Source organism: Marmota marmota, unplaced genomic scaffold (assembly GCF_001458135.2).
Source record: "Marmota marmota marmota unplaced genomic scaffold, marMar, whole genome shotgun sequence".
Taxonomy (NCBI): Eukaryota; Metazoa; Chordata; class Mammalia; order Rodentia; family Sciuridae; genus Marmota; species Marmota marmota.
The window spans coordinates 52092438-52120126 of NW_025999977.1; the positions used below are offsets into that span (position 1 = coordinate 52092438).

Consider the following 27689-nt stretch of genomic DNA (forward strand, 5'->3'; position numbering starts at 1 on the left):
GAGGAGAGCAGGAGAGAGACAAGCCCTCTGGGCAGAGAAACGGAGGAGGCTCCCCTCCCCTTCCTCCCTCCTCACCTCCCTTTCTGCCTGTCTCTTCCTCTCCACTCTGCAGTCTGGAGTCTGATTTTATGCTGTTGTGTTTGTTCTTTCTTTCTTTTTTTTTTTTTTTTTCTGTTTCTTTATGCTTTCCTCGATGGCTTTCTTATATTACCCCAGTGCCTAGACAGTTTCTCCCTGGGAAGTATGTTAGTGAGCAACCAGGGAGCCCGGCAGGGTGTGCAGAGGAGAAGGCCGCCCCCTCTCCCTGTCTCTTGCCTTCTGCAAGAGTGGTGACCCCCTTTCCATCAGCTGCCAGCCTGGCTCTGGAGAGCAGGGTCTCCTCAGTCTCACAGTGTGCTGCATGCAGTAGGTGCCCATGCTTTCGAGTCAGGCTTTGAAACCTGTCTCTAACACTAACTAAATATGTAATAGTGGGTTTGTTTCCCTGCATTCAGTTTTCTCAGTTGAAGAACGGAATGAGGTTTCTTGATATCTACTCTGTAATTTTTATATGAATAACCCAGGTAAAGTATCAGGCATATGCTTGGAACATTATGTTTTGATTATTAATTACTTTTTATTTATTTTAACTGATACATAATATCTGTACATATTTATGGGGTACAGTGTGATATTTCAATATGTATACAACGTGTGATGATCTAGTTGGGGGAATTAATATTTCCTTCACCTCAAAGTTTCATTATTTCTTTGTGTTGGGAGCATCCAAAATCCTCTCTTCTGGAAACTTTGAAATCCAGAGTGAGTCGTTGTTAAATGTCACCCCCATACTGTGCCATAGAACACCAGATTATGAAGTGATTTCAACGAAGGATTCATGCCCGGGCACTGCAATAACCTCCAATGGCCTCTCACTGTCCCCTCTCAAAACAGCAGAGGGATCCCCTCCAGGCCTGGCTGGGTCCCCAGGCTGCACCGCACTGTCCCACAGTGGCACCCTTGGCTCAGTGCAGAAGTGAAGATGCTCCAGAGCCCCCAGTCTCCCTGCGGCTGCTTCCCCTGCCACCTCCCCTCTGTCTGCCTTTTGTTGTCTCATCAGGATCTCTCCAGCCATAGGGACTTCCCACAGGCTGTCATTTCAGATACCCTCTCCCCCCAGTACCCACCCTGCTAACCTCATGTCCTTCGAGCCTTTGTGCCCATGCTGCTTGTTACTGAGGCCTCCTCTCACCTCTGTTAAAATCGCCTCTTTCTGCCCACACCTGGCCCCAAACCTGGGCATTCTGATTCCCCTTCCTTCATTCCCTCTGTTCCCAGCACGTGGCATCTTGTCACATTGCCACACAGGTGGCAGGTTCCCTGGGGGCTTCTGTGTCCTCAGGAAGTGTCTGTCTTCAGGACTTGTCTTTGGAATGTGAGTTGGACAGTGTTGCTCAGGCACACATTTGGAAGGACTGTCTGCTCTGCAAGTGGCGCACACCTGTGTTTCCCCCACACACCTGTCCCCATGTCAGGTTGGAGGCAGCGGATTAACAATGAAATCCACAGTGAGAAAGCAACTGAGGGCATCCAGGAAACGCCCCAAGGGCACCGGCTCCCCAGGGAGCTGCTGGTCTCCAGCCCCTTCATCCGGGACTCCTTGCCAGGGGTCCCTCACCGGGCTGCTTCTTCTCCTGTGTGGAGGTAGCAGGATGCTGAGATGACCAGGTCCAAGTCATTTGCAGTCCCTAGGATGAGAGTAGGCAGGGAGCACCTTGGCCCTCGCTCGCAGCAAGTGTCTCTAATGAGCTGTTTGCTTCCCTCTCAGCCTATTGTCCTGAAGACACTAGACGCGTTTATAGGGCATCCCCAGATTCCTTATGTCTCCTCCTCAGTCCCTAGGTTTCTAATTTTATTTTCCCCTCTCTGTGCTCTGGTTATGGTGGTTGCTGAGGCCTCCGGGGCTGTGCCTGTCACAGTCCTCATTGTCCCTAGGTACCTGTGGAAGGGATCACAGTGAATAGCAACAGGCCCCCTCCGCCTACCAGCTGCCCTTGCACATGGTTATCATGTGACTGACTCTGGCCTGAGGACCATGGGTGAGAACACCACATGTATCCCTTCCAGAGGGAGGTGTCCTTCCCTCACTCTCTGTTCCCCAGCTGCCAGCTGATGACTGTGGGTCAGCTCAGGCCAGAAGCTGGCGACACTGATGAAGTCACAGATGGACACAGGTCCCTGAGCAGCTGCCCAGATGACAGCCACTCTGAGGGGCACTGTTAAGGGACGTGCATAGCTATGTGGTAAATGCGATGTGGACTTAGACCACGGAGGCCACTGGGAGCTTGGTGGTTATTTGTAATCAGGAGAGTCACTCTACAAAGGCATATACCTAGCCACAGGGAGAGAGTGATGGCTAACACAGACCTAGGACTTGCCCACAGGGAGTCTGGAGCTCAGCCTACAAGGAGGGTTTCACTGGGAATTGCTGGATGTGTGCAAGTTCCCAAGAGCAGTCAGCCGGGGTAGAATGAGAGCACAGGGTGCAGGTGTTGAGGGCCGGTGGGGGCAGAGGGACTGGATCCAGCCTGAGTTCTGGAAAGATTCGCTGAGTAAATGCATCTAAGTGAAGGTCCCAGGCAGCACCTGGCAGGGCCTCCAGGAGAAGGCTCTGCCTTCAAGGTGCCCAGGTTGACTGCAGACACCTGGTGGCTGAAGGAGGGCCATGGGTGCCTGTGGGTGCAGTGAGACTAGCGCAGTGCCACTCAGAGCAGGGATTGAAAAATGTTTGCCAAGGAGATGGCACATCCTGAAAGTGAAAAAAAAAGAGGGGATCAAAAGAGCAGAAGCAAGAAAAGAAAGAAAAAATCGGGGGCAAAGGTTGCCTTCGCAGGAAAGGTAATATCTCCATGCACAAAAGAAGGTACAGGAGTGTCCCTGTTCCTGTCGCCCTCAATCCCAAACCTACCAAAGTCACAGGCAGCAAGTGAACGGTCTTCTCTGATTGTCTTGTTGCAGAGGGAGGCTTCATCAAAGGTCCGTTCTGCATTTCAATTTCAGTTAAGAACCGGTGTTCACAGATTCTACGAGGTTGAAAACAACATGGGCCGATCCTCGGGCTGATCTGGACCTGGTGTTTGAGAGAAGATGCAGTCACTTATTTCTAGTCTCCTGCCCACCACACTGGAGTGCCCTGTGTGCTTGCTGGTGTTTGATGAATGGCTAATTTATATTTTATAAGGTAAGCTCTCTGAGTTTCCTTTATGTAATGACAATACACTATACACAGATACCTTTGTGGAACCTAAAAACATCACTGCTTAGGGCCAGATGTAAACTGCAATAAATAATGTAGCAGCAAAGCTCTCCTCGTTCTATTTACAGTAAGTTAGAATTCATCCCAGTGGCCCATATGAAGCAGCACTTAGCACCAAATATATCTACTTGTAACTGACTCACACAGAGAGGCCTCCAACAATCCCAGAGACACTTCTGTGCTTGGAAGTTCTTCTGCCCTCAAATTGAGCAAGTCCTCTTTTCCCTCCTTGTTTTGTATGCTCCAGGTCAATCCAGTATCCACTGGGTATGACTATTGTATCTTTGCATGTATTTCTTATCTCCTAAAATACTTCATAGAAACTGTGGGTCTTCATCCCCTGGCTGTGATGCTACTGTTCCATGTGCAGAGAACTTTCAAATTACCCATGTTCATACCACAATAATTCAATCAACATGGGAAGTCCTGTTAAGTCTATGCAAACTAAGCTTCAAAGGGCCCTGGCTTTTGGAAGGGAACTAATTGGTCCTCTCTTCCATTCAAAATATTTAATGAGCACCTACTACATACAAGGTATAGGAGGCAGAGTAGACACTGGGTTACAATTCTGGAAAAGATCCCTGTTGTCTCTGAGCTCAGCCAACTTGTGATCTAGCAAAGCACAGGGTGATAACAAGCATGGAGAAGGGGGACCTGGCCCAGTTAGGAGGCAAGGCAAACGTCCCCAAGGAAATGGAATGTGACATTGGAATTAACTAGGTTAAAGAGAGAAGTGGAGAACATTTGAAACAGAGGATGAGCGAGTGCAGAGACCCTGAGGCAGTACCTGCTTGCGCCTTGAAAGAAGACCTTCATCCAGGGCAGATGTCCTCTCCAAGCCCGTGTCCTTTGAGGCCAACAGTCACGCTCTTTTCCAGATACAATGAGCTCCTGGAGTGTGGGATTTGGCTTTGGCCTGAGAAAAACCATCTCTACCTCCCAGAAATAGAGGTTCTCACTCCAACCTCACTCCAACTTCAGCCTGAGCGCACACGCTACTTTGGGGTGTGCATGAGGCATGATTCATAACAACTCATGGCACATGTATCCAGGCTTCTGAATTCAAATGGCAACAGTGTCCCTTTCCTGGAAGGAATGGAAGCAGTAATGACAAAGAACCAGTGGGCAGCATTAACTCCCCTGTTAGCATGTCTTCATCTATGCTGGCTTTCATACTCTTGGCAGCCATGTGGATGCACACAGCCACCTCCTTTACTCTGTGGTTACTGAAGGTTAGGAGAGTAACTTGCCTGCCCACAAGACTCAGCTGTTCAGAGCAGGACTTGACACTAAGGCCTTGATCCCAACACGTGCATCAATTCTTGACCAGCATGAATTCTGGATCCCCCACATTGCAGCTCCGTAACGTGAGGAAACTGCAGAGCTCCCCAGCCCTTCAGCATCTGCTGTGCAGAAGGACCTCATCATAACACTGGCTTCCAGGGTGAGAGTGACAAGTGAATTGGCTCATGAGCATCATGTGCTTAGGAGAGTGTCCGGTGTGTAGTAGAAGCGGCACAAGTGTTGGCCATATGAGTGGTTCTATCTGTTAGTATTGTCTGTCTCCAGAATGACTCAGTTTAATATTTTAATTTATTATTATTATTGTTGTTGTTGTTGTTTTGGTACCAGGGATTAAACCCAGGGGCATTTAACCCCTAAGCCACATCCTCAGCTCTTTTTAAAATTTCTTATAGAGGCAGTTTTTTTTTTAAAGTTGCTTAGAGCCTTACTAAATTACTGAGGTCACTTTGAACTCATGATCCTCCTGTCTCAGGCTTATGAGCTGCTATGATTGCAAGGGTCTGCCACCATGCCTGGCCATATTTTAATTTTTATTAATAACATTGTGATCATCCTGACAATATGCATGAGTAGATAGGATCACTTAAAATGGTGTTTATCCAAAAATATGATCCATAAAAAATAAATTGGTAACTCAAATAAAAGAGATAGTTTTGATAAATGTAATCAATTGAAATTGGATTAATGACCTTGAACTTCAAAGTGGTTGTGAGCCTTTAGACTAAAGTGATTGCTCCCTTTTCAACCCACCTACAAGTCACAGCATAAGTAATTAGCGCTTGCCTCCTTCCCTCCCTCCTTCCTTCCTTCTCCTGTCTCCATCCATGACTTGCAAAAGCCTGCAAAGCTCTGGCTTGTCTTGAACGGGCAGGTGTTGTCCTTGTGATAACAATTGGCAGTGTGTTAGCCACATGCCACTCCCTTGAGAACTTGACTTCAATTTTCTGGTCTTCAAATGTTCTGCAAAGGGTAGGTACTCACATTGCCTCATTTGTAGATAAGGAAAGCAGGGCTCAGAGAGATAAATTAACTCACCCAAGTCACCCACACAGTAGAAGACCCCCAGGTCACTGAACGGGGCCTGTACCTGAGTCAACATCTTTACCCCTCACAGTTCTGTTGCTGCTGTGGTTGGGTTTGGGTTTCCTGACAGATTTTTTTGAAAAGAAGAAGGTAGGGTAGAAACTTCAATTATATGAAGATAAACTTTTGTGGAGGACATTGTCACCATGGGAAGGGCCTGGAGAAAGGCTGGTCTTATTTCAAATGGACTCAGGGGTCAGCTCAAGAATCCAGGAGGGAAGCTTTGGGTTTGGGGGCTCCCACAGCACATGCTCCCGAAGGCCCAGCATTCATGGTACATAGCAAGCCCTAGGGTTGAGCTGTGAGCAGAGCAGAGAGACAGACAGACACCCCCGGAGTGCAGCAGCTCACCAAGGTGAGGAACCAAACTGAGGCTGCCGAACTGGCCCCAGTGTTAGGAAAGGTTCCGTCCCTGTCCCCATGCCACTCCAGTGACAAGTCACGGTTTTGAGTTTTATTGCTTTGCTAGTAAAGGAGAAACACAGGGGACTCCTATCCCAGAATCTGTGATTCTGCCCATGATGGGGAACAGGGGACTTTTAAAGAGATAACTCGAAAGCTACATCCCACAGGTCCTGTCTAGGGTTGTTATTCGCGTGTTAATTTAGGAGATAGTCATTTCTGAGATCTTCTGGTGCCACCCCCAAAGTCTGAATTACTTTGTTCTCCTGGTGGGTGTGTGTTCAAGGACAGATAACTCTGCCTGGGAGGAGGAAGAAAGGTGATCCTGTTTTCCTAGGATTAGGGAAGGGAGAGATTAGGGAGGAGCAGGGAGACAGGAAGAGAAAGAAACACGTTGGTTTTAAGAATAGGTCGCAGTGGCAGAGCAACAAGGGCTATATTCAAAGCATAAAGTGAATCATTCTGAGACTAACATGAGCTCTTCTTAATCACATTTTAAGATTTAAACCTCAAAAGAAACATGCCTTGATTATAGGATCCAACACCCTCTTGACAGGCCTCTTGGGGAAGGTCACTCTCAGAATCACCCCACCTTTGGCAAGGAGGAGGCAGAGAGTTGACACCCTCTAATGGAAGAGAGATGGAATTCTAGTAGTAGCTCTTGTTGGCTGTTATTTATAATAGCTAAAGAGATAAAGATTTAGGATAAAGACAGAGAGACAGGAGTGTTAAAGGAAAAGCCCATGAGCCATTGAGACACAGAAACATAGTTGAGAATCTCGAACAACAGGCTCGAGGCCCGTGCCCTGTAAAATGAGGGAAACAGGCAAGAGCAGGGAAGACTCTCATGAAATGGTGCATCTCGGCCTCCAGGCTGGTCCCTGAGGCTGCCCTTCTATTAATATTGGACTCTTACTCTCCAGACAGCCCACACTCTCCTTTGAATGTGTATCTACCTTCCTAAATAAACCTCCGTCTGTGCCTTGACTGGCATGTGCTAAAATTCTTTTCTGTCACATACGCCAAGACCCCTGCTACTTCTGGTTCGAGTCCCCCTTCTCTCTGGGAACTCCTCGGATGCTTCTCTGGGGACACATCTTCTCCCACAATAGCTAGCACTTTCATCCATCTTTACTGGATGCAAGATTGTCATCGTCCACACCTCAGGGGTGAGAAGGTGAGGGTATGACATCAGCAGTGACAAGGCAGCTCTTTCCCCCCACACCCTTCACCCTCTGTGTCGGTCAGCTTTCCGACACCATAACCACAGTACCAGACAAGAACAATTTAGACAAGGGAAAGTTGATTTGGGTTCATAGTTCCAGAGGTTCAGTCCATGGTAGGAGGACTCCATTGCCCTGGGCCCAAGACAAAGTGGAGCAACATGGCAGAAAGGTGTGGCAGAGAAAAGTTGCTCAGAACAAGGGGCTCCTAAAGCAGAGAGAGCTAAGGGAAAGGTCCAGAGGGCAGACGCACATCTACATGCCCGGCTGCAGTGACCCACCTCCTGCAGTCACGCCTGCCCACAGTCTCCACCCAGTCAGTCCATTCAAACTAGGATGGACTGACTAGGTCACAGCTCTCACAATCCAAGGATTTCAGCTCCAAACGGCCCTGATTAACCGGGAGCTTTTGGAAGACACCTCTTATCCAAACTCTGTCACTGTTTCTAGGTCCCTGACTGCCTTTCCATTTCAAAAATCGAGTGGAGTTGGCCTCTGGAGAGACCTCTGTGACTGAGGGAGTCCTGAGGAAGGTGTGGAACGGTTCACACTCGGTTTCCAGGACAGCAGCTCCAGTACCCAACAGAGAGCCAAAGCTGCCGGGCACCCGCTGTCTTCTCCACGGCCTCGGAATTAGGACGGGGGGAGGTGGTCCCCTTGGGCTTTGTTATCACTAATGATTACTTTCTGGAGAAGACAGGTTGCCTTGCTATTAGGTCAACATTCTCTGGACCAAGGATTTCCTATTGCAGGGAGCTCAGGGTTCATTCAGAAGAGAAGGTCATGTCGTCCCTTCTAGGTGGTCTGGATTCCCCTGGAGATGCCACCTCTGCACAGGACAGAGTCCTTCCTGTCAAGATCTGTCACATCAGACTCCACTTGCAACTGGACTTACAGATTCCCTTGGACTTCAATCCTGTCCTTCCTGTGACCCAGGGGAGTCACAAGGACAGCTTTTCTGTGAACAGCCCGGCAGAGGCCTGCCCCTCAGTCACAGCCAGGAGCCAGAGTGCAGGACGCAGAGTTTCCAGACTGACAGCGCACACCTAGCTTGTGTTCCTGAGGACAAAGGAAAACAAAAGCTCTCATTTTTCCTTTAAAAAGAGCATAATTTTCTATCTTTCTCACTAGCGCTCATGCTTGCTGGGATGGAAAATCTGGAAAAGCTGCAAAATTGTGTTATTCTGCAGCCCACGTGCCAGGAAAATCCTCAGGGAAGCAGTGAGGGGGTGTCAGGGGGTGTCGTTCACTCTGCAGGAGCTGGTTGTAGCACATGAAATTTGTCACTCCGTACTCTTTGGCTAAAGGTTTTGGACACGGATATATACCAAGAAGAGTCCTGTTGGCGGGATGTCTCTGGAACAATAGGGAAATCCCTCCTCCCCTTGTCCTGCTCAGTCACTGATTGAGCACAGCCTCGGAGCCATGTGCCGCATGCCCATTGGCGAGACTTCTCAGTGCACCCTTGATGTGCCAGCAAAGCTAGTTAAGAAATATAGCCCGTGACCCCATAAGTGGCATTTCCATTGGGACGGAATGTGCAATACATCCTTATAAAGTCACTAAACCCTGGGTGGACGAGACTCTCCTTGTATTCGCAACTTTACTCCTGACACCTATGAAGATAGCACTCAATGACTAGTCCTAGAATAAAAACACAGTGAAGGGGACATTGTTACATCAATGCTATATTTAATGCCATTTTCTACCAGTACATTAAGTCGTTACTATATGTGGTCCATATACAGTAGAGGACCCTCTGTTGTCCACAAATGTAATAGATCAGTTAATTTCTCTACCTTCCATATTTATTTTGCTAATTACATGGGCACACTGTACTTTGTACTGGGGACACAGTGATTAATTATCCCCCCTCAGTGCACGTAATTCACTGTCTCCATCCAAGAATCCCGGACTCAGTTAGAAAGCAAGAGAAACAGGCAAGTAATTATAGTACCTAAAGGATAGTGTTTGTATTACCCCCCACCCTTGGCAAAACACACACACACACACACACTCATTTGAACTTTCTGCTAGAGTAGAAAGCAATTCTGATAGGAATGTTGGTGGAAGGCTTTCTGGGCCATGGGATGCCTGAGAGGAATCCTGAAGCGAATTTTCCTGGTGCACTGCTACAGGTCAGGGTACCTGTCATTGCCTGTCACACTAGACTGTGATCTCCCAGGAGAGACTGAGTGTGATTGGGCTGCTTGGTCTCAGCAGGCTCCTTCCAGAGCCGGCCCTGGGGTCAGTGTGGGTTCCAGCACAAGCTGGCCTGTGAGGTCCACTTCTATCACTTACTAGTTCTTTGAGGAGATTTCTCAAAACTTTTTGAGGCTTAGATTGCTCCTCTAAAATAAGAGACAATCGACATCACTACTGACTATTTGTTATGAGAATCAAATGTTATTATTTGTGCAAAGTACCCAGCACGATGACAGTTACATTACCGGGATATGGTAACTATCTCCTCTCCTCTGTCTTCCTTGTTAGGTGGTAACTGCTGGACAAGTTGAAGCCCAATCCAAAGGGGACTCCTCTCAGAAAGTGCACAGAATAGCAGAAGATGGACTGGTGACTCGCAGCCAGGACAGAATGGCTGAGGTGGGGAGATCAAGGAGGGAATGGATTCCCTCCTGGGGAAATCCTGATGCACAGGACAGGCCATATCTTTCATTCTATGGCCTGGAGCACCTGCCTCACCTGGACCCCATCCAACCCTACCCTCCTGCCCTTGCTTGGGTTTACAATACCCTCCATGATCAAACTTTCCCAAGGAGACCTGTAACTCCTCTGGCCCCACTGAGATTTCTGTCTGTGTCGGGCCAGCATAGGTCCTACGCCAAGACAGAGAAAACCAGGAGTGGGAAGATAGGGTCCAGCCAGGTAAGTGGAAGATTTTTGAAGACCTTGTGCCTTATAAACATCATTGTGTTCTCATCTGAATTTAAAACAAAAACTAAACTGCAAAGTAAAAGCTAATTCAACAAAGTTGACTATGTGGATGCTTTATTTTAACCAGAAAAAAACAAATTTTAGAAAGTTTTCCTTTTGTGGTATTTCTCCACGTTTGGTCCACCTGTTGAAGGATTTACTACTGATACCCAGTTGGGACCGAGGTCCCACTGAAAAGGTTTGACTCTAAATGGAGCTTTTTTAATTTTTATTTTTGGTGAATACAATATCTTTATTTTATTTGTATGTGGTGCTGAGGATCAAACCCAGTGCCTCTCATGTGCAAGGTGAGCACTCTACCACTTGAGCCACAACCCCAGTCCTAAATGGAGCCTTTTAAGGAGCAACTGAGGTTAAGGACAAGGGTAACACCACATGTGTTGCTGAAAGCTTGGTCCTTGTGCACTATGCCAGTCCAATAATGAGGGCACAGTTTTGAGAAAAAGGTTTATTGCTTTGCTAGCAAAGGAGAAACACAGGAGCCTCCTGTCCCAACAGCTGTGATTCTGCCCATCAGCAGGAACAGGAAGTTTTTAAAGAGGTCATTCAGAGAAAATGAGATTAGGGAGGACAGATCAAGAAAGAGAAGGTTAGGGAAAAGAAGATCAGAGAGGAGAAGTTTGGGAAAAAGAAACAAACATGTAAGTTTCAAAGCCACAAGGGTATAGTCAAAGCATCCAGTGAAGCACTGTTACACAGGGACACATCAAACCAGAGAGAGAGAGAGAGAGCGAGAGAGAGAGAGAGAGAGAGAGAGAGAATGGCAGGGCCAGACCAGGACTAGCCAGAGGCCAAGACTAGCCAGAGGCCAGGAAAGTGTGTGGTCACTTCTTATGGAAAACAGGAGGAAATGAACATGCCTGTCTTCTGAGCAGAGAGCACCAGATTTGAAGGTCATCTTGTTGGCTCTTTGGGGTAGGATTTTAAAAAGAAAGAAAAAGAAAAAAAGAAATGTATATATTTTTCAATTGGGGAAGACCCATGTATATGGTATATGACTGATAGAGCTTTGTCAAAATTCAACACATAAAACCTAGCCTAGCAGCCAAGGCCTCCCAGCCTCAGGCTGCAGATTCTGTCATCCCTTGCTCTCTGCACAAGCAAAGCTAAACATGGAGCACCTTCCTCCAGGCCCCCTGTCCTCCCTTTACATTCTGTCCACCCCTCCAGGTCCAGGGAAAGGCCAGAGCGCCTGCTCCCTTCCCCCACTCCATCAGCAGCATGGAAGATTTTGATCTTATTCTACAGTCTAGGATTTTGTCTTATTTGCCCTCTGAATATTTTTTGTACACACCACCCTTCCTGAGGAGGTTGTAAATTATAATTATATACGAAGGCATGGTTGGTAATCAACTGGGGAGCATTCTACTTGGTCCTCGGGGCCTAACCCAAGGCTTCTTCCTCCCTTGCTCCCTCCCCCACCAGATGTTCTGCTAGACCCCCGCTCCCCTGCCCAAGGAGTCACTCCATCCTCCTTGGTAGATCTTATACTTTCTTGTCCCTGAAGGGTCTTCACTGAATGATCTGCCTTTCTCCTTGCCTGGGAGCTGCTCCTGGTGACCACTCAGCTGGGTAATCCCTACAACTCCCAACAACCCCCACTGCCTGGAAAAGGGCCAGCCACTCAGTAGATGCTCAAGTGAATTAGATGCACGCTGTCGTTGGCATTCCAATTTTATCTATAGAAATATGACTTGGGAGCCTCCATTTCCTCTCTATTTTAGAAAAACGAATTCTAGATTTTTCTGGGGGGAGCAATGGAAGAGTTGGAAGATCAGAGCTGCTTTGCTCAACCTGGAAACAAATTCATAGACATGCTATAAAATAAATGTCTTTAAAAAAATGTGAAAGTTCTCCACTTTTAAATGGAATAATATAGTTACTGACAAAGAGAGGTTAGAAATGTTAATTAAATCCAAATCTAGATATTCAAGCAGATAGCTATTATGTAAGCTTAATTATTTAACTTTTTAGCCTGTCTGATGCTGACTCATGTTCAGCATTAAGTGTCTTTCAAATCACAAGCTCTTGTGCCTGTCAAACTTTTCAATGCCTGGAGATATTTCTATTTCATCTCCCTCTCTTGTCAGACTTTGCGGTTTCCACCGTCGTCCAATTAAGCGCAGACACTGATTCTTAGATAATTTGTTCAATTCCACAGGAACGCAGTAGTCTAGGAGGGAATTTTAACGACAAGGGAATTCAGTTCTCATTTTCTTCCTTTCAATCCGAGAACATGAGAATTCATGGAGGTTTCTGGGAACCACACGTGCCTGCGCTCAGTGCTCAGAGCTGGTGCCTGGCCACGTGTGCTCAGAGAGAAAAAAAATGAAGATGACATGTCAGCTCAAAGTTCAGAGGAGCATCCTTGTTGAGACAATTGCAGGGATTGCCCGGTGCATCCTCCTCTTGTATAGGTAGGAGCCATGACCTCTGCAAGAAAAATCACTGCCCGGGCTCACTCAGAGCTCCAAATGCACTGTCTGCTGATTTCCCTTAAACATCTGCTGCTTTGGGATCTGTAGAGTTGATGTGGCCATGGAATATTCTAATCAGACAATTTCATCTTGCTTAGAGATCTTCTCTGAATTTTCTCTCCTCCATTTTTCATTGTGTCTAAAATCTCCTCTTTGCAGCAATGGTCTATGATCCAGACACAGATCATAAACCAAAGCTCCGAAGAATCAGGTCAACTGAAGCCCAGCAGACAACCACGTGCAGAGATCTGACTTTACCTCCAGCTCCTCTGCAAATGCCAACTCAGGACTCTTCATGTAGATGTTTTGTTGTTAAGTTGACAACTGGTAAGACTCCTGGTTAAAAGAAGATACTTTCAATTAAATGGTTCAAACCAGAGTTGGCCTGAGAAGTGCACAATGTTCCTCATCCACCTGTCCCTGGCTCTTTCCTGAGATTCCTCGAACAGGAGTTATTTAGAGAAATCCAGGTGGTAAAGGACAAGAACTTGGCTGTGAGCTGAGAACTCCCATTAGAGGCGTTTCTGAGTAAAACCAGAACAAGTTGCTTAAATAAAACCAAATATACATCTTCTTGTAATTACTACCATTTTCCCAATAAACTACCCTGTTTTACGAAGATAGATAATGATGGAACTTTTTTACAGTAATTGAATGAATGAGAGATACCTCTCATTGGGCTTTTACTACAGGTGTGGTTGTCTATTAGTCTTTTATATAAATGTGATGCCTTTTAATAAACCTTGAGGTAAATATTTCTTTCCCACTTTACAGATGACAATTTTGAGGTGCACTGAGATTAAGGAACTGTCTCAGGGGGATGGACCAGAAACAGTTCTGTTTTCAGGGATCTCAGGGAAGGAAATTATTATTTCCTTTCCCCTTAAGCTGCACATGTCTTTGTATTTCTACACCCAAAGTACGTGCTTAGCCAACATATGTGGGTCAACTGATGTGCACGGGAGTAGGCACCCCAAGTCCCTCTGCAAGTGCACTTGCTCCTGGTCTCACAGGCATCCCACAGGCAGAGAGGCATTTCTCTTTGCTTTCCATTGGCTTTGAGCAAGTCCCTGTTCTGTCTAGGTTTCAAAGTCTCTACGTAGAAAATAAAGCCATACCACCTGCCACACTTAGGTGATAGGTATAATTAAATGAAAGCATCTCACAGAAAAAGCATCTCACAGAGATCACACAACTGAAGCACCACCATCATGATCTAGGGCCACAAGCCATCAGAGAATGAGGGACCTCGGAGCCAGAAAGGAAATTCAGTGTTCTATTTTAGTAGTACTGGAAGATTTTGGAAACGGTATTACCCCTTTTATACTATTGTTGTGCAAAATACCACTAGAATAACAAACAAACATCCAAAAACATGAACTCAAGAATACTTTCCACTCACTCTACTTTATAAATCACTGATGGATCAAATCCGGTCTTCTAGATTTGATAATCTGAAAACTGAATCTCCGGCAGACTCTAAGGTTGTTCTATGAAGCCAAAACATAACACTTATGAAAAGCAGAATGCTTATTCCTTAAGATCAGTGGCTATAAATTCTAGTACTTGAATATGAATGGTGGAAGTATTCAGGTACTAGAATTTATAGTCACTGCAATAAGACAAAAGGAAAAATAAGAAAAGGCCAACAAATTGGAAGAGAAAAAGTTTCTCTGCTTTTGCAGATGACATAGTTTTCTATTTAGAAATCCCAAGGCATCTTAAAGGAAATAAATAGGTAAAAAATAATTTTAAGAACCTTCTGAAATGAATTAGTGATTTCAGCAATGTCACAGAATATAAGAGCAACACAAAAATTGTATTTACATATACTAACAATGAAAACAAAAAATTTGAAAAAATGATCCCAAGTTATACACTGCATTATCGAAATATTTTATGATTCCTCTCTTTATTCACATTAAGTTGCTGAAATGACCATATTTTAGATATGGAGAACAGATTAGTGTGCCAGGGATTAAGGGCGGATGTGGGTGGGGCCACAAAGGGACAAATGGGAAATCTTGAGATGAAGAAAACGTTCTTTATTGTCGATCAATACTCTGGTTAGGATATTATATTGTTTTTCTAGAAGTTACCATGGCAGGAAACTAGGTAGAGGCACATGAGATATCTGTTATTATTTCTTTTAACTTAATTTTAAATGAAAAGCTTAATTTTGAAAACACACAGTTTGGATATTATAAAAAAGTACAATACAATATTAGTTATAATTTTTATCGTCATTCTTACTAGTAAAAGTAATATTAAAGAGAAAGATTGAGAGGGAGTAAACATTACGTAAAAAATGAGAAAGAATTTTAAGCACAGACAGGATCCTCCAGCCATGGTTCGGCATTTTGGCTGTGGGCGTCAGAGTGGAGGAGTCAGACCTCTGGGGCTGTCCAGGGTCTCCCCAGCTCTTCTGAGGATGCTGTGGGTAGAGAGGCTATTGGAGGGTGGGATAAGGGCACCTGTGCTTGTGTAAATCCCGGGAGGAAGGCTGAGTTCCTCAGCATCCTCCTCTGCAGTGAAGGGAGGGAGGGGTGGGTGAATCGGCAAAACCACAGGCCAAGTACTCCCAGCATCAGCCAGTGGGCTCTGGGCTTCTTCAAGACAGCTGGGAAACATGGTCTGCTACGCCGGGGGTGACCGAGCAAGTGCCACTCTTCTCTGGCTGTGGTGTGGAGAAGGACAGGGTGGGCTGGAATGGGTCTGGAGACTGGGCCATGGCCACAGGGTCCTCTGGGGTCTAGTCGGAGATGCTAGGAGCTGGATAGGATGCAGGGGCTGAGGTTCCTCTTTTAGGAGAACAAAACTTGTGTTTTTTGGGTGTTTGCGAAGAAGCAAAGGAGAAATTGATCCTTCTCCTGTTGGAGAGATTGTATGGAGTTTTTGCAACGAAGGAGTGGGATTCAAGAGGAATCATTTGAGCAAAAGACATTAAAAGAACAGGAATGGATGGCTGGGATGGAGCATTAAGAAGCTAGGGTGGGCTCGGACACAGTGCTGTCTCTTCCTTTGAGATATGGAAAACGCAGGGACGAGGAGGAAAAGCCAGGGCAATCCGAGGCTTGCTGAAGGGGGCATCTAGTGAGAGCAGGACAAAGTCCCGCTTCACCCAACTTCTGGAAGAAGAATCCAACTCCTTCAGAAGTTCTCCAGAATGTTCTTGTCTGATGCTGCAGTCCAGCTGCAGCAAAATAATCAGGGGGGTGACGAACAACTTGTGTATATTGATACAGCAGGAGTGGAAGCCGTTTATTGTAGGACTACAGAGGTATTTATACATTACACTTGCCAGGCGCCATCCTGACTTGTTTACAGACTCTAACAGTCTGAGATGCTCCACTTAGAGGAAGAAAATTCACAAGAGAAATAGCTCTTAGTGGACTAGGATAATTTTTTTCCAGTAAATTAACTTATAGTTTGTGACATTAAGAGAATCATGCGTTCCTCGAGTTTAATAGCATTTGCTTAGCTGGAGTGATGTTTTTCATGATGGATTCAGAAAAACCCCTCTTACCTGTCTGATCTCCTCCAGTTTACAAACTCACATCACACTGAAGCCAGAACTCAAGTTCTGCTGCCGTCTTTAAGATGTGAAGGAAATTTAGAGCAAGAGTCACAGCCAAACTAAAAGGAGGCTAGAATATGAACTTCCTGGCTACTATTCTCTCATTTGTGACTCTTTGAATGAGAAAAGAGCTTTGTAAATGACTTCAATTTAACCCAGTCCCCAACATGGTTGCTGACTCTCCTCAGAGGGAAAGTCCAGGAATAGCACCACCCCCCCCGCCGGGACTTCTGAGTTCTGTACAGTCCAGAAATTAGAGCTAATGGGTCAGAGTTGGTAGAAGTTGAGGTACAGGTTCCAGAAATAAGACTGTTATTAAATCAGAGAAGCCAGTTTAGGAGTGTAGGTAAGGGTAGGAGTCAGGAATCTAGGGTGCCTTGGAACAAGCAGGGGACTGTAGGAAGCTAGGGGTAGCCTGGAATGGGGGGGGGGCAGGTACACAGAGGGCACATGCAGACTTTGAATGGTATATGGGCCCTGGATGTTCTCAACTTTTAAAAATCTTATTTGGCTACGCCTTTGAAACTGTGTCTAGGTATTGCCTGCCTGCTGTTCACCAAGTCTATTGATGGTAGAAAGGAATAGAAAGCCTAATCTTATCAGCTATTTAAAAGTCTTTAGCCCTGATATTGGGGCATATTTGACTCTGGTCAAATGAGACTGGATTGAACTCTGCCACACATTCCGAGTGACCTTAGCTATTTCCTTTCCCCTCCCTTGTGGAAGAAATGAAGGCTTTACACTGGTCTCTCCTCAGCACCTATGAACTTCTGGCATATTCTCACTAACATGGATGGGCTTGGCACAGGCAGTGAGTGCCATGAACCCCACTTCCCCTCTCACCCCAGCGCCCAATACCATAGTGATGACCCTCAGTGACTCTGAGAGCCACAGAGGCTCCCCATTCCCTCACTTCCTTGTTGGCCTGGGAGACCCAGAGGGCCACTCACCTTCTTCCCTGGATGTTACAGGACAAGTTTATTTCTGCATGCTTCTAACATCCTCAGAGCTGCCTCCTGAGCTGGGACAAGAAGCCAGGTGCCCCAGGTCAAGCAGAAGGAGCAGCCAGTCCTGTTCCTGGCTGTGGTCTGATTAGCACAGGCTGCTCTTGTCCTGACATCATGCCATAGTGAATGACCTCTGCGGTCTCTCAGAGAGGGGAATGATTACATAACCGGAGCAATTATGCAAAAGGAGTTGGGCCTGCAGCCTGGAACAGAGGGGAAGCACTGAGGACAAAGACAGAGGAACCATTCAACTGGATCCAGCATCCAGGCCACAGCACAAATCACTCTTAGGAAACTTCCGGGCTTCTCCTGGGCTCTTCTGAGGCATCCCATCACCTCATCCTAAGAAGACAAACAGTGACTTCAAGGTCAGGCCACCTCTTTGATTTACTTGGTAAAATGTTATAAATATAAGTTGTCCAGGTTCTTATTAGGATGCATTTCTAGTCATTTAACACGACTGAAGGAACTTTAAGGAAGAGAGGGCTCACCCAGTACACCCTCGGCCAGGCTCTGCAAGACCAATTCTGTCCCATAGTTCGGCTCAGTGGTTCTGGGCAAGGTTCTTTTCCTCTCTGTGCTTTGACTTCCATATTAGTGGATTCATTTTTTCTTGTATTTCTTCATTCATTCAATGTACTTCTATAGAGTGTTGCCTATATTCTAGGTGCTGGGGAAATAAGATGAAATGACTGCCTTCAAGCATAAGTGGGGGTGTCACTTACTCTCTCCAGGAGGTGCTGACTGCGAGCTGGTGAGAGTCACTCCCCTAACTCACAGAAACAAACAGTGGATCATGCGGTTGTACCATTTCGGGTCCATGCATCTGAAATACAGAGGTTTTGTCTCAAGAAGGGGTTGGGATCCATTCTAGTTTTACCCTATACTAAAGAAAGACCTGCTTGGCCCTCTGTGAACTGGAGACGGTGCCAGCCCGCATCTCAGGCTGGAAATCAATGACTGTGGAGGAAGAAGCATCTTATAGGCTGCACAGTGAGGCCTAATGTAAGGGGCTATTTATACAGGAAAAATGTGCTTATGGTAAACAAAAACTTGACAGCTAGAAATCTAATCCGTCTCTGATTATTAAGGTTCAAAATGACCCTGGAGTCTCTCTCCAGTTCAATATTTTGCTGAGTGATATTCTTAAAGTCTCTATTGGACTATACATATGCCAGTGACTTTTGACCAGGTAGTCCTAGAACAGAGTGAGAACTTGGTGCAGATTCCTTGCCCCATATATATTTATCCTAAAGGTAGTACTTGGGGGTCTTGATGAAAGAACCCATAGAAATGGTATATTCCAGACTCTCCATTTCCTGCTGAAGAAAATGGAGCCCAAGAAATTTAACGATTTTCTCCATTTCATACAGGAAGTTGGTAGAAGGGCTAAAATGACTCTCATCTGCTCTAGGCAACTGGAAACTTCTGGGTCTTCTAGCCCTAACTTTGTATCTGACCATTCTACTTCCCCTTACTGCACAGAATTTTCTATAATTTGCTACTCTAGAGTAGAACTAAGGATGGAAAATCCAAACAATATTCACTTTTAAATAAGTACATGTATAGCCATCAGTGCTGCCAATATGAAATGCCACCTTAGGAAACCAGCTCTTCCTGCTTACTGGATTTGTTCTAGAGGTTGGATTTTGTCAGATGGAGGTGGAGATGCTGAGCTGGTTCACTGGACCCCATCTAACATTCCTAAGTAATGATACTTCATTCCTAATCCAATAGCCTTCATGAATGACTTAAGTACAACTACTTGATAGGTAAATTGAACAAACAAATACCCAATCACGTGCCTTCATGTGAAGGAGACCCACATTTACATCTGGTGCCAATACTTACTGATGGTATGAATTTAAACCAGTTACTGAACCTCTCTGAGGTTTCTGAATGTTCAGGAATACCCATGCAGCAGGGACCATCTATGAGTTCCTGAAGACTGCTGTAACAAATTATCACAAATTGGGTGGTTTAAAAGACAGAATGGATTCTCTCATAATTCTGTAAGCTAAAAATCTGTGGTTCAGGGGTACATTCTCCCTCTGGGGGCTTGGGAGAGAATCTGTCCCTTACCTCTTTCAGCTTCTGGACGGCTGCCCCAGCATTACTGGGCTGGTGGTCACATCACTTCAATCTCTGCCTTCATCTCCACATCGGTTTTTCCTCTGTGTGTCTGTGTATCTAAGGACATTTTTATTAAATTGACAACACACCCAGATTATCCAGGATGATCTCCTCATCTCAAGGTGCTTAATTTAATTACAACTGTAAAGACTCTTTTGCAAATAAGGTGACATTCACAGCTTCCAGTGGTCAGGATGTGGACATATCTTTCAGAGGATCACCATTCAACCCACTAGGGAGAGTGTACTGAATGTGAGCCTAGTGAATGCCTGCCACACAGAGAGGGACCTCAGAAAATGTCGGTGGACCCTCATTCAGGCATCTAGGGGAGAATCTAGCTGCCTATGTTCCTCCAACACGGGTTTCCACCTAGGTAACTAGGCTATTGTTGAACCTAAAATCACTGCCATTCATTGTGCATCTGTTGTAAAGCTGTGGACTTAGATGCTGGGCCTGGTTTGATCCTCCCAACTGTGCAACTGGAAACTGAGACCAAATCCCTTGTGGGGCACACAGGCTGTGAATGGCAGACCCAAAGTCAATTGCAGGCAGGCCAATTGCTCTCTAGATGCGCATGCTGTCTCTCCCACGTAAGGAAGCAGCCCCTGAACAGACCTAATGTTTAGCTGATTCAGGCTCCTTCAGGAGTGTCCCCTGCTGCAAATAGCCAATGAGAAGGCCAAGCCTGTCTTGTTGTCCTGGTTTCTAGACCAACCAATCCTAGATGCAGAACAGTCCTCAGAAAATATTCTCAGCTTTTCCCCAAAACATGTATGCATTTTATAGATTTGGAAAAGTCTCCTTATGCTTAGTATAATTACACTATTAATCAAATTCTTCATAAAAATGTTTTCTGAAAGAGTTCACATTATGAATTATGGGACACTTGCTTTTACTTGCCTCATCTTATTTAAAAGCAAGGAGTACCATGATTAGATGTCTCTTCCATGAATATTTGGGCTTTTCCAAAGAACACTCCACCAAGGTTTAGTGAAGTGTTTGGAAGCAGTTTTAATCCAGCATGAGACTGGAATTTGTAGTTCAGTAAAAGAAATTCAGATGTCTGTGGGTTTCAAGGCTTGGAATGGTTTTCACATCTGGTGATTCTATTCCATTTTGGTCTACTCCCTTCTAATTTTCTCAGTAGGGCCATAGTGGGTGTAGGGAGTCCCTGTGAAAATCAGAAGGCAGTGATGCTTTGGGCCACAAGTTCATCTTTCTGCAATCCTCTTGGTCTGAGTTAGGAAAGACTACTCTTAAATAAGGTGCAAACAGTTTGGTACAGGCAATTTTGAAATATCCCACGGGAATCTAAGCACTACAATTCTGGAGGAACAATGATGGTTGGAACACACTCAAAGAAGAGACGAGACCAGAATTAGCTGATCTCCTCTGGAGACCAGGCTGTAGGAGATGTTGTTGAAGCGCATGGTGGTGGTCCTCCAATCTCTAAGTTCAGGCATCTGAAGGTGTAGACAATCTGCTAAATCTCAAGGGATAAAAAGAGGACCAAAGTAGGCAAAAGATGTAAGAAGACAGCAGATGTTAAGTTCCAGCATCCAGGGGGTCCCCACATAGCACACCCCCAAAATATCTTTAATGAATGAATGAATGAAGGAAAGCATGGGAATGGAATAGGCTTTGGTGTAGGAAAATCACATTTTCAATCCAATAAACCCAGCTTCAACCCGCTAGCTCTTAGATGCATGTATTTGGGTGAGTTACTAAAGATTTTTGAATTGAAGATAATGACGTTCTTTTCCCAGGACTGTCATGAAGGTTAAAATTAGACAAGGTCTGGTGTGTGGAAGTATTTCTAGGTTAGGCTTGACTAGGGCATACAGAGAGCTAAAGAGGAAGCTCATGGTCCAGGCAAGAGCAGATGTAGCAGGTGTAAGGACACAGTCACAGACGCTGCTGAGAAGGCGTCTGCCGCAGACCCCACTGAAGCACTGATGTGTGTGATGATGGCCTTGGGCCACGTGATAACATGGGATTGCCTTAAACCACACGTGGGAAATGTTGAATGCATGGAGGATGTGCTTGTAAACCGCTTTTAATTTTTTTTAATGTGTTTTTTTTTTTTTTTTTTTTTTTACATTTTTGCTTTCGTCCTAAGCAGGAAATTTTCTTAGGTGAAATAGTTCCTTCTCCAAATGAGAGTTTAGACCTTAATTCTTCGAGTAGTTGGTGTTCACTATGATTCTATGAAGCAAACGCTGTGCTGTTGAAATCAATAGTTTCTGTTTCCTAAACGTGAAATTAGGGGATACCGTGTTAGTTCTCCATTGGCATCAACTGAAAAGCCACATGACTTTCTCATCACCTTCAAGGTCGAGGCTGGTGTGGAGCTGGGGCTTCTGGTGCCCCCGCACACACTCAGTTCTCACCTCCTCCTGAACCCTCTGCCCCAGTGATTCACAGCTCTGAGAAGCTTCTCCTGACTCCACCACAAACACAGTTTTTTACTTTCTGTCAGTTTTTGACTCTTCTACCCACTTCTACCACCGCATAAGTGAAGTCACAGTAGCCCCATTTTAAGAAGGGCCAGCCGGTGACCACGGGTGCACGGAGGGCTCTGCACACACTACCTTACGCAATCCTTTCAGTAACTTCGGGAGTCGGTGTTATTTTCTTCATGGCACAAAGAGCTGAGGAATCTTCCTGATAGTCACACACCTGACAAAAGCAGAGCCTAAAATTGAGCTGAAGTTTGTCTGGGTCCAGTCATTTCCTCCACTTTACATTACACCGCGTCCCTTCTCACTGGGCTGGGAACAGGTTTCAGGGCAGATACTACATCTAATTCACTTCCTTGTTTTCTGGAGAGCCTGGGCTTGGTAGGTGCTCTGGAAATTGTGTTAGTATTATTAAAAGGGCTTCCTAAGTAGTGGCTCCTAGGGAGGAGTGGGACACTCACACACACACACACACACACACACACACACACACACTCAGCCTATTAAGGAAACCTTTGCAGCCTTGCCAAATGAACTCAGAGCCCCTGCTGTCTGGCCAGAGGATCCCAGCAGCCTCACTGATGTGACTTCTGCCCAGCCAGCACCGTAACAGGATTAAGACTGAAATAAGGATGGAGCTGCTCTCAGACCACCGCATCCTTGGAGTCCTGTGCTATTCAACGCAGTCAGTGACGTGGAGTTGCCCCTGGAGAGCTGGGGAAGGCGGCTTCCAGAGAGATCACAGTAGGTTAGTTTGGTTTGAAGTTTGTCCACACGGCCACGTCCACCAACAGCAAGAACAAGCTAAATTGCCGCTGGTGTGTGTTCGTTTCTGAGGGTTGCTTTAACCAGTCACAGGTTAGGTAGCTCACAACAATAGAAGCATATCCCCTCACAACTTTGGAGGCCAGATGACGGAAACCCAGGAGCTGGCAGGCCGAGCTCACTCTGGGGGCTCTGGAGAGGTTTCCCTCTGTCCCTCCCCCAGGGCCTGTAGGCTCAGGTGTCCCTGGGCTGTGGCTGTAACACCCAGGCTCTGCCCAAGTGATCACGCTGCTTCTTCCTCTCCTCTGCTTCCTGTCTTTGGTCTATCTTACAAGGATGCTCGCAGTCTTATTGAGGGCCCACGTGAAAAACCCTGGGAAAGCTCCCATGAGCCTGAACGATTTGTAAAGATCTTTTTTCACATAAGGTAACGTCCATAGGTTAGGGGGTTTAGGGCATGACGTACTCTATTGGAGCCACTCTCAATTCCACTGTAGTTCATATGACATCAGGAGCATCTCCTGGAAAGCACATTCTAAAGCCACGTCCTTAGGCTCAGGATTAGAAGGTGGTGTGTAGGAATCCAAGTTCCTTGATGGTTCAGCCATCTGGGTTTTGGAAACCCAAGACTTTGAAAAATGTCAGGATATAATCAACTCAAGTCATTTCCAGAATGATCTTTCTAAAACACAAGTCAGAACATGTCCTATTTCAGGTTAACGCTTCTACTGCTCTGTGTCCCTCTTAACCTCCTTTCATAGGACACTCCATGTTGGATGCTTTGAATCTTTCCAAAGGTACCAAGTCTTCTCGTGACTCCAGTTCTTTACACATGCTCCCACTGTGGAGCGCCCCTCCCTGCCCTCCTTTAGAGCAGTTACCTCTTCTGCATATTCAGCACGTTTCAGGGAATTTCTTTCCCTCTGACCTGGGCAATTTGGTGGCCTCCCTGTCGGTCCACCTTCCCATCACAGACAGCCCTGTGCAGTCTGATTGCAGGGTTGCTTCTCCCCATTGGATTGCGAGCTCATTGACGAGAGCTGCACCTGGATCAGTTCTTTTACTCCAGTTCCTGGCAGAGTGTGTCTGATATAGAAAAGAAATGTAGTACCTGTTTACTATAAAAGGAAGCACAAACAATTACAACGGGCCTGAAGTCTCCTTCAAGGTCTTTACCAAATTTTCTTAGCATGTTAATTCCAATGAGAAGTTTAAAAAGAAAAAAAAAACCACTAAGTTTCAAATATACTATATTAAAAATATAACAAAAAGTTGTGTTTTGTTTTCTTTTCATTCATGGTCCTGAATCTCTTTCATTTTGGGGAATTAACTTTTGGTTTACGAAACGCAATTTCAAATTTCATCTCACATACCGGTCAAACGAGTGAAACAGGGTAGATATTATTATCTTCATTTTGTGGATGAGAAAACACAACCAGTTAGATAAATTGACTTGCCCCAGGTCACCCAAGCATTCAGTATGAAACCAAAGTGATCTGACTCAAAGCCAGCAGAATTTGTATTGCCCAAGTTTAGAACTTGAGTTACAACTTACTAAAGTTCACTAGGAAATGGTTGCTGGAATCAAGCCGATCGGTGGTGCACATAGAATATGCAGAAGCAGAGACCCCTCTGAATGCGAAGAAAGAAACTGAGGGTGAGACCAAAAGGGGCTGATGTCTGCCTGACCCACCGCTCCTCCTTCCTGTGAGGACTCAAGATAACAATGGCAAAGCCAATCACCACTTGCCAAGAGCAGCATCTGCTGGAAGGGGTCCAAACTCCAACAGAGCTTGGGTAAGCATGTGGTCTAAGACATGTGGGGGCCTTTAAATCCTTAAACTGAGCAGTAAATATTCGAGTTAGAGAAGACAAAGAAAAGGGTGTCAGAGCTGGTGCATTGTGCCCTGAGGTCAGGGTACCCCTCCAGCCAGAAGTTCACAAAGCAGGACAAGCCACACCCATGTGGATGACCTTTACAGACAGAGTGACCCACCCAGTAAGAGGCATGACTCAAAGCGTGTACAATTAGATTAGTGTGCTTCTCCTTGGGGCAGGGACAGGAGGGAAGGAGAATCATGGGTTCAGCCTGACGTGAATAGGATCCCGGGGACCAGGCCGGCAGGGAACCAGGACCGTTGAGGTCCCTTCACCAGGTTCTCCTTCAAAACTGCCCTCACAAAGTCCAGGCCAGGTCAGGAGACCTGGAGACAGCAGCTGGGTGACATGCACTGAGGGCCTCTCAACGATATCCTTGTCTCCTGAACTGTGGCCTCCAGAGGAGGGTGGGCTCCACCAGTGCATGTGCCGATGCCCCGGGAACACAAATCTGGCACTTCTGATTACGTTGATTTTGTCAACTGTCCATCTTAAAAGTTCCTATAGTTTAACTATGAGTTTCATAACGAACATAAAAATGTTTGAGTGTAGTAGTTCAAGTATATCACTTATAAAGAAATAGACATAAAATAGAGGTAAAATTTTTTAAAAATGTAGAAGACTGGCCTAAAGACACCAAACTGGTCAACTAAGCACCATACCTGTCATGCTGGAGGGTTCTCATTCAGTGGCTCCCAAACCCAACCCACAAGTCTGCAAAGAGCTAGTTTGTAAGAACGATGGTGAAAAATACAAAATTTCAGGCACTGTCTCTGCAGATGCCAATTCTGTAGACTCAGAATAGGGTCTAGCAATCTCTATTTCCCATCCTCTCCACAAGGGGTTCCAAAAACTGGGCAGAAGGAGGCCTAAAGCTCTTTCTATCATGGCTATTTTGTGATTCTGTTAATTTCTCTGGTGGGGAGGGAAGCACATTCCACCAAGATCAGCAATGTCTGCAGCTAGCATCCGGTTTCCATGGTCCACTCTCAGACGTGGTGGCACCAGGGCATCTCAGCTCCCTTTTCTATCCAACAGAAATGGTGAAGTAATGGCTAATGTTCAGTGCTTACCACAAGCCCAGCATCATAAGCAGTTCAAATGTAGTAACTCACTTAATTCATCACCTTCATGAGGACACTCACATTTGCTCTCCCTGTGTTATACATAGAGTATTGAGAGAGTGGCTTGCCCCAGGTCACAGACAATGAATAGCACAGCCAAGTTGGGAACTCTAGCAATCCAACTGGGGCCTGTTCTTGCGTGCAGTGGCATCAGAACCAGGTGATAACTGATGGAGTGGAAACATGGCTGATGTGCCAATCACTGGACCCAGGGGTTCAATAATTCTGTGATTCCAAAGGAAGGAGACATAGGAAACTGTACATGTGCCTTTGAGATTTTCTGAGTTGGATATTGCCTAGTGACTTGAGCATGGTGCTGTGGGAGGAATATGGAGCTGTTCCCCAGGGGCCAGGGTACTACACATGCCATTACAAGATCAGACTCCAGTATAAGCCCCTCTGCACTCAACAGCTTCCTATTTGCAGCACAGGTTCCGGGGTGCTGTGTCACTAAGAATTGTATTCTGTGCCTGAATGCCTGTAGGTGAAATTTTGAAAAACAAGCTTATTTGAGTAGGAAACGCTGACACTACCTCCCACGGCTGGGCCCGCCTGGCTGCAGGTATCTGAGTGACTGCGTAGACACTGACAGAGGCTGAGGCAGCTGCGTCTGAAGCCTGGGCATTGCTGCTTCTCTGCCTTGTCAGCACCCACACTGTCATTTTCCGTGGAATTATGGGGACAGGATGACTTGAAGCCAGTTTGGCTGAACATGGTACGTGGCAGGTGAAGTATGAGCCTAACGTGTCTGCCAGCTATCCCTGAGGGCTAGCGTCTCCTCCAGGGTGATGGTTTAAACAATGATCTGGTCTCAGAGCCTCTGTATTTAACACTTTCCCTTACTGTTTTGAGGTGATCGGAGAGATCTTCAAAGCTGTCAGACGCACAGGGGAAGTGACAGAGGTTATGCTGCGACTTTGATGACGACGATATTTCGAACTCTATTGTAAATTCACTCAGTGAGTTTGGGCAGGTCTTTTTTCTTTGCTGGATGCGTTAACCCTTATGAGTGGCAATAAATGAACACACAAGGTATGGCTCACAGCCATCATCTCACATCAACACAGCCCCCGAGAGAGAGGCGTTGTGTGCACTATTAGCGACAAGATAACATCTGGAGGTTGAATGAATGACTGTGCTCAGGCCAGCCAGCAGGAAGGCAAGCTGGAATGGAGTCTGCTCATCCAGCTTCTCTGGGGTCATGTGCTGTACGCTGGCCGCCTCCTTAGCTGCTAAATCCGTCCAGCCAGAGCCTTGCACTAAGCCCTGTCTTCCTTCGCCTGCAGAGGTCTGGGTGGGGTGTGGTGTCATTTGACACAAAGAGTTCTTTCACCAGCTGTCCCCTCTGAGGACCACCCAGAACAAAGTTGGTTTCAGCCACAGCTGGACACATTTAGGTCAGATCTGTAGAGGAATTTCCTGGCAGAGTGGCTAGGCCATGGACAAGATCCCGAGCAAAGTGGTGATTTTCATCTTCAGAGGATGTGAAAATCAGAGCAGTTTCCCCACCTATATGTAGCAGATGCATTGACTCTGCCTCCTGTTCTGTTCGTTCCTTTGACTGCAGGCAGATCCGTGGGGCCCAGGAGACACAAAATGATGCCCTCAACCTCAGAACCAAAAAGCTCCCTCGGGTAGTTGAAAGAGGCAGTTAGTGTGCACATGGTTGTCTCGCCACTGTCTGGCTGCACAGGACAGAGCCAAAAGTAAGACAGGGTCCTTGTCTGCAAGAAGATTTGATTCTAATAAGTGGGAAACAAACCCTGAAATGGTCCAGTGGGGTCTTGTTATAAGATGCAGTGGAGAACCTGGTAGAAAGAAACTGGGGTCACCGCAACAGGCACCTGGTTGGTCTCCAGGAAGACCTCCCTGAAGAGGCAATTTTTAAGTTATGATTTGAGGACTGAAAGGAGCATGCCCAGGGACATACAGAAAAGAGAAGAAGGGACAATAAATGCAGAGACTGGAGTCAAGCGCACCCCGTACTGTGCGTCCCTCTTGCTAGC

At 46.0% G+C, this 27689-nt stretch overlaps 1 long non-coding RNA gene across 5 annotated transcripts; it reads right to left on the reverse strand.

Moving 5' to 3' along the window:
• Positions 1-596: 596 nt before the first annotated feature.
• On the reverse strand, positions 597-17453 carry LOC125617257. Of its 5 annotated transcripts, none has more exons than XR_007348196.1 (3): positions 17268-17453; positions 4083-4381; positions 597-3109 (listed from the first exon to the last, which is right to left on the reverse strand). It is a non-coding gene; the product is annotated as an uncharacterized LOC125617257 (long non-coding RNA). The 5 variants fall into 5 exon arrangements; XR_007348195.1 differs by lacking the exon at positions 17268-17453 and having other exon boundaries at positions 597-2788; positions 2948-3109; positions 4083-4457; XR_007348197.1 differs by lacking the exon at positions 17268-17453 and having other exon boundaries at positions 597-1978; positions 2948-3109; positions 4083-4456.
• Positions 17454-27689: the final 10236 nt, after the last annotated feature.